This window comes from Danio aesculapii, chromosome 21 (genome assembly GCF_903798145.1).
Source record: "Danio aesculapii chromosome 21, fDanAes4.1, whole genome shotgun sequence".
In the NCBI taxonomy this organism is placed as follows: domain Eukaryota; kingdom Metazoa; phylum Chordata; class Actinopteri; order Cypriniformes; family Danionidae; genus Danio; species Danio aesculapii.
The window spans coordinates 37,670,854-37,678,353 of NC_079455.1; the positions used below are offsets into that span (position 1 = coordinate 37,670,854).

The window sequence follows — 7,500 nt, forward strand, 5'->3', positions numbered from 1 at the left end:
TTAAGTAAAGTCAACTAATCATTTTAAAAGCGACAGGTTTGCTCGCTTATCTTAAGTTAAGTCAACTAATAGTTTGAAAAGCGACAGGTTTGCTCGCTTATCTTAAGTAAAGTCAACTAATCGCTTTAAAAGCGACAGGTTTGCTCGCTTATCTTAAGTAAAGTCAACTAATCGTTTTAAAAGCGACAGGTTTGCTCGCTTATCTTAAGTTAAGTCAACTAATAGTTTGAAAAGCTACAGGTTTGCTCGCTTATCTTAAGTAAAGTCAACTAATCATTTTAAAAGCGATAGGTTTGCTCGCTTATCTTAAGTAAAGTCAACTAATCGTTTTAAAAGCGACAGGTTTGCTCGCTTATGTTAAGTAAAGTCAACTAATCGTTTTAAAAGCGACAGGTTTGCTCGCTTATGTTAAGTAAAGTCAACTAATCGTTTTAAAAGCGACAGGTTTCCTCGCTTATCTTAAGTAAAGTCAACTAATCGTTTTAAAAGCGACAGGTTTCCTCGCTTATCTTAAGTAAAGTCAACTAATCGTTTTAAAAGCGACAGGTTTGCTCGCTTATCTTAAGTAAAGTCAACTAAAAGTTAACACTTATTATTATTATTATTTTTATTATTATTATTAATAATAATAATAATAAAACTTCTGCAGCATCTTTCAGCATCTCACCAGTTTGAATGGAGAGTTCTTGCATAAAAAAACCTAATCTTCCTGGATCTTCTAAAATAACATATTGAATACAAGTATATTATATTATATTATATTATATTATATTATATTATATTATATTATATTATATTATATTATATTATTAATAAAATAAATTAATTATTAAAGAAAAAGAAATTAAATGAAAAAACTTCATATGACATTAATGCTGTAGAGTTGGCAGGCTTATAAATGATTTGACAGGGTCCATGAAGGAATGCTGCATTATTATTGGTATATTAATATTAATTTAAATTATATAATATGCCTCGGGATCCTCCCGGAGGAGCTGGAGGAAGTTTCTGGGGAGAGGGATTTATAAAACAGGTAGTTCACTTTCTAAGTCGATCTTTTATACCATATTTATACAATATTTACAATATTTATATAATTTATACCATATTAATTGTAGTGTGTTGAGTGTGAGATGGGACTCACATATATGAAATGTTTGTATTTTGTGTTGACCAGTCTTTGCATAACCCTGAGATACTTTTTGGTTGGACATGTTTCTAATGAGTCTCCTGTTTTCACTACTGCACACTTTAGTAGTTTAGTAAACAGAAAGAAAGAAGAAATGCCTGCATGTATTCAACGTTTTCCTTAGTCTTTGCATTGCTTTGGCTTTTTCAGTTTAGTAATTATTGTGATATCCTGATTGCACAGAGAAATACTGGGAAATGTCTGTAGACTTATAGCATTTCATGTCACGTTCAGCCTTATAATCTTAATATGTCAGTAAAATCACCTATTTTGTCGTCATTGTAGACATTACGCTAGAGAATCATTCAAATACTAGCTGTAAAGTGACGGTGAAGTAGCAACAGTTTCTGCTGTTCTGACGTCAGCTGCAGATGTGTATGAATAGCAGAGAAAAGTAGTTCCTCATACAAAAAGATTTTTAGACTCTCCGTGTTTGATTTTCTTTTTTTATATACACGATTATGCCGTCGAACTGTTGTATAAACGCAATATTACACTCATAGCAGTGCAATGTGGCTGTATATCATCACGGGTGGGACACTAAGGCCAACGCACGCCTCCCACCAGTGCCAAAATACAGCCATATCACACTGCTACTCAATATATATATAATATATATACAATCAAATATGCTTTAATATAATAAAACATATAGTATTAATATTAATAATATATCATTTTAAAGTAATTAATGCATATTTCAATTATATAATGAATATTATAATTGAATCTTTGGGAAATTATCAAATTAATCATTTTATGGTGTTCTTACAGTTTTTTCTGATTACTTAAGCACAATTTTGAAATGAAGGTTCATTTTGTTAAGACACCACACACAATTTACACATCCACACACACACACAAACAGCAGAACACATCAGAACTTTTGCTAAATGAAACACTTCATCTAAAACTTTACAACACTATAACAAAACACTTTTAACACCGTACAGAACACACACGCCTCATTCAATAGAAATCTGTTTGCTTCATTTACACACTGCGGTAATCAATTGTAAACACTTGTATCATTTTAAACTGACTAATACTGATATAATAAGGGTTTGAGAGGTATCACTATAAAGTACATGAACTTACTGTATTCACCAAACAGTGATGGACTAAATATTGCCCTATCCTAACAAACCAAACATCAATGTAAAGCGTATTTATTCAGCTTTCTGGTGATGTATATTTCAATGTAAAAAAATTCCATCCCGTCTCCTGTTTACCAATCCTCCTCACTTTCCATACTGAAACATTGGCTTATGTATTGGAGGTTAATTTTGATAGCTCCTGTAAAACATATTTATTGAAGACTACTGTTTATAGCTATACTACTGTAAACATATTTATTGAAGACTAATAGTTTATACCTGTTGTTTTTTTTACTGTGGTTCCAGCCGATTGGTGTGTCTACAGTTTTTCAGCAGTGTGTGTGCACACCTGATGGCTGTGTTTAACCAATGGTTCGTGTGTGTTCATTTGAAGGCCTTTGATTTGAAATTGCAAGGAATCTTCATCATGAAAAATTTTGTGTCAAAAGCGTCCAAGTGTGTTTAGTGATGTGCATATTACTGTGTGTAATGTTTTGCAAAAAGTGTGAAGCTGACAATGTGCTTACAGTTGTGCAGATCTAGCCTTGTGTTTTGCTCCTTGAGTGTACGGTTTAGCTAATTGTGGGAAAAGTTTAATTTTAGTGTGTTAACAATCATGAAAAACTGTAAATGACTTTACAGAGTCTGTAAAAGGAACTCTGTGTCTGTGTGTGTGTGTGTGTGTGTGTGTGCGTGCGTGCGTGTGTGTGCGTGCGTGCGTGCGTGTGTGTGCGTGCGTGCGTGCGTGCGTGCGTGCGTGCGTGCGTGCGTGCGTGCGTGCGTGCGTGCGTGCGTGCGTGCGCGTGCGTGTGCGTGCGTGTGCGTGTGTGTGCGTGCGTGCGTGCGTGCGTGCGTGCGTGCGTGCGTGCGTGCGTGCGTGCGTGCGCGTGCGTGCGTGCGTGCGTGTGTGTGTGTGTGTGTGTGTGTGTGTGTTTTACTACAAAGTGCTGTTTGTAATTGTTAATTGCTATTGTTGTAGCTGTAATTGTGTCTCTGCAGCTGTATAGACAGTGATTGTAATTAAAACCTCTCAGAGATCTGTGTGTGTGTCAGTAGGAATAGAAGCTCTTGACCGTAGATGGCCCCTAAATGGGCAAACTTAACATAATATAGGCAGAAAACCAAAGAACATTTATGGAAAATTATCAGAAATAAATAAAAATTATGTGAGTAAAAATAAACTAAAATGAAGTGAGTTTTTGGCATAATATTATTTTGCTTACTCCATTGGCTGATTATTTTGCTTGTTTTATTGAAAACTCACTTCATTTTGATGTATTATTTATAAAAACAAGACAATTTTTTTACTTGTCTAGAAAGTGTGTCTTGATTTAAGAATTTGTAGGTATTTAGACGAGAAACAAGACAAAAAAAAAATCATGTTTGCAGTGTTACTGTTTAATGAGAGTAAAGAAAAACAAAAAAATAAATTAATAAAAAACCAGGACTTTTTCAGAATGTTGGTTAACATTTTGGCAAGGTTACTTATTTTCTTTCAGTATAGTTAAAGTATGTTCATGATGGTTCATGCATTTAGTTTTGAATTAAATTTGTAATGTTTTTTTCTACTGTTTATCTACTGATTTTTTTAATGAAGGTGACTTTTGCCTTTAGTAGAAAATTAAGCAAGATTTTTTTTCATAAAACCAACATTTCGTTTTTATTTGCTCTAAAGTAAAAAAAAAAAAAAATAATAAAAAAAAATATATATATATATATATATATTTTTTTTTTAATTATTATTATTATTATTGTTATTATTATTATTATTAATTTACTAATTAATATTATTATTAAATTTTTTACCATATGATTTATATTTGATTATTATATAATTTTTCTATTTTATTGAAATAGGCCTGCGAGTAGTTAATACAAAATTAAGTAACAACATAATATAAGCTTTAAAGGTCAAACAGGCTGCAAAAATCAAAAAAACATTTGCAATACTTCCTATATTAGCGCTTTATAATAAATTCCTTTAATAGGGGTTTACCTATTTACCTGTCTTTAAAATCCATGCAAAATATGGTGGTCTTCTGAGTTACAGAAGGCTAGCATCCTTATTTTACTTTATTTATTTGCATCAGATATATTGTCTGATGAAAGCCAGCGCCAATATTTCATTCCTCCAGATTATTACTGTTGTTTTCATAAAAGGGGCAAAGTAAACATTCATAAAAAAGTTCAGTTAGACTTACTGTAAAGCATAACTGAGTGTATTTACCTTAGATACATACTCCGCAAGGATGGACACTTTGATAATTGCCTGTGTATGGTATTTGATTTGTTCGCGCACTGTCTCGGTTATATTGTGTGATGGAAGATCCTGCAGGTGCGTGGCGGTTTTTGAGACCAGCTGTAACCGCTGCCCGACAGAGACAGCGCTTCAGTTATGATTGCATTCAGCATGATTCCGCCTATCCCAGCTTCTGTTACTACATGTAAAAGTTAATCAATGATGAAGACTGTTTGAATTCTGTTTTTTGTTCTACGACAAGCTTGGTTAGCCTACCTTTGACTGAACGGTTCTCGCGGTAGTGCCGAAATAAGGTACTGTCTGTCCTGGGAAATTTGGGACATCTGACCACCCTTATGGGTGACTAAAACAGGGCTATTCAATATTCTGATTGGGCTACAGCCTCTCCAGGGCTCAAAAATAAGGACTGCCCGATGGCCCGGGGCCAGCGTGCGGGACGCTCCCAAGCGGCAACCTCCCGCTCTCCCTCGAGAAGCCAATACGGAAGTAACTGAAACTGCAATTCATCAAAATTCCGCTAGTCCTGGCTCCATAATAGAGCAAAGTGCAATTTAGCCCACTGTTAGAATGGCCAACTTTACAGCAGAAAAAAAGGTGTTTACAGCCTGGTACAAAGAATGATTTTGGTTCATTTAGCTATTATTACCCTTCATGACAACTGTGAGGGGGGTGAATTTTTTTATAACTCATCCATTTCCTTTATCTTAGATTATATTAAGTTTGCATAATTAAGGGCGTGGCCACTTCAGTGAAAGCTAGGTCTCGCTGGTCGCCGTCACTTCACCTCAGCTGAATCTGGCAGATTAGCCACTGATCTCGACATATTCATTGTATTTTTGTGTTGTTTTATGTGGCCTTACACAGTCAGCTGCCTTTTGGAGTTATTTCTTACAATTATCAGATGATATGGGATGCTGTGTGCACTTACTTGTGCTCACAAACCATTCACGTGGCCTCGTTTCCCATGTGAGTAAAGTTATATACTTGTATACCATCTCTATAAATGTATTTGTTTTATTTAAGGTCATTTATCCTTAATATTTTTCTTTAGACCCGTAAAGCACTCCAGAATGTGACAGATTGATTAGCTGTAGGCTCTAGAACAGCCATCAGAAGCGTTATCATACAGTATTATGCTGGAGTTCATCAATAGTCTTGCATTTACTAACACACACACACTATATTTGAAGTGTTTGGAAGTAATTTGTGTTTTCCTTCTGTTTAAAAACATCATAAGAACAATGCTTAGTGGCTCAATGTGTTACTACAGTGTTTTTAAAAGTCTAAACACTTTATTGATGTAGTGTAAAGCCAAGCACATGTGGTCAGAACACAAACGAGTCACAGGAAATAAAGTATCAAGCGTTTCTCCCAAAGTAAAGTCTGTCTGCCAGGTCTAAGCAAGATTCCAGCAGGTGTCTGTAGCTCCGCTCACTCTCCGCCTCTTTGCCCTTGTTTGGTATCCCGCCGTGGGTGCGATGACGTGCAAACAAAATGGCGACGGTTGGCTGCGCCTACTTGTAGCTTCTTTTGCAGTGTACAGAAACCTATGGGTGACGTCACGGATACTACGTCCATATAATTTACAGTCTATGTACGCTCCGGACAGTAGACAGGATCGTTACTGGCCCGATCCTGCCAGTGCTGCCTTGTCACTAAAATTTCATTTTTAATTAATGCGACTATTTGTCAATTGCGTGCAAATATGGTCTTAGAATCAAGAAACAGTTTGTGCTTTGAAACCTTTAAATGCTACCTACACTGTGATGTTGTAAACACCAGATTACTTTTTGGTTCCTCTTATCTGATTGGATGTTGTGAGCACATTAATTTTTCAGTAACCTGGTAAAAACGAGTACAGCGAAGAAATGGCAACATGGCGGCAACATCAAATTATGAGGCTAAAAGAAAACGTCTGTTTCTAATGTCTTGAAAGCAGACATTTACATGGGTACAACATGACAAAACAATGAAGTAAAATAAAAAAAAAGTGATAATTTGCACAGTGTGCTGTCAGTTTGGCAAGTCAGCCACCTTTTTAAAAATAATTTAGAACTGCAATAAAGTATCTGCAGTTTTTATACTGTTTTTTTTTTTTTGCTTAAAACTTAGAATTTACCTAATTATACATTTATTAACATTTTAAAATAGCTATTAACTTTTTTAAGGTGGGGCCAGTGAAAATTGCCAAGTAAAAATCTCAACCACTGGACCAATTGGGCCAGTAGAGTACCCTGCACTCTGAGCTTAAGTTTAGCACCGGCATCACTGTTTTAAACAGCAGCGAACTGAAAGGAATACTTCACATTACCGACGAGAGAAAGCAGAACGCAAAGAGGCGTTTCCTGTGTCATAGCGCAAGTTAATTCTTCAGCCAGTCAAGAGCCCCCTTCTTCCGTGGGCCCTGGGGCTTCAGCCCCACCTAGCCCTTATGTTAGTCCAACCCTGGCCATAGTGTGTGTGTGTGTATGCGAGAGTGTTTTGGTGTTTCCCAGTACTGGGTAGCGGCTGGAAGGGCATCTGCTGCTTAAAACATATGCTGGAACAGTTGGTGGTTCATTCCGCTTCCCGGATAAATATAGAAATTGAATGAATGAATGAATAACATGAGTAAATTAAACATTTGAATGATATTTTCAGTGTTCTGATACAGTATATACTGTTTTTTTGTGTCAGCCGGGCATGATTTCATTCTAACAATGTTTATCTCTTTTTACTTGAAAGCATATTAAAAACAAAGATTGTGCAATGCAACTACTAAACTTATTAAGCAAAAATGAAAAGTGCATTACATATGCTGCTTTTACAGTGATTATGATCCGTTTTTAGCCGTGTGTGTGAGTGAGTGTGTGAGAGTGTGTGAGCCTGCTGAGAGGCTTATGTACAGTGTTTAAGTGGATGACGCAGAAAGCTTTGAGCCACCTGCTCTCTGTCATTGCAACAATGTCGCCGCT

General features: G+C 35.8%; 1 protein-coding gene across 1 annotated transcript in view; it reads left to right on the forward strand.

The window, feature by feature from the left end:
• Nucleotides 1-7,500, forward strand: part of pde8b (phosphodiesterase 8B) — a 105,341-nt gene that overhangs the window by 32,188 nt on the left and 65,653 nt on the right. The window lies entirely within an intron of this gene.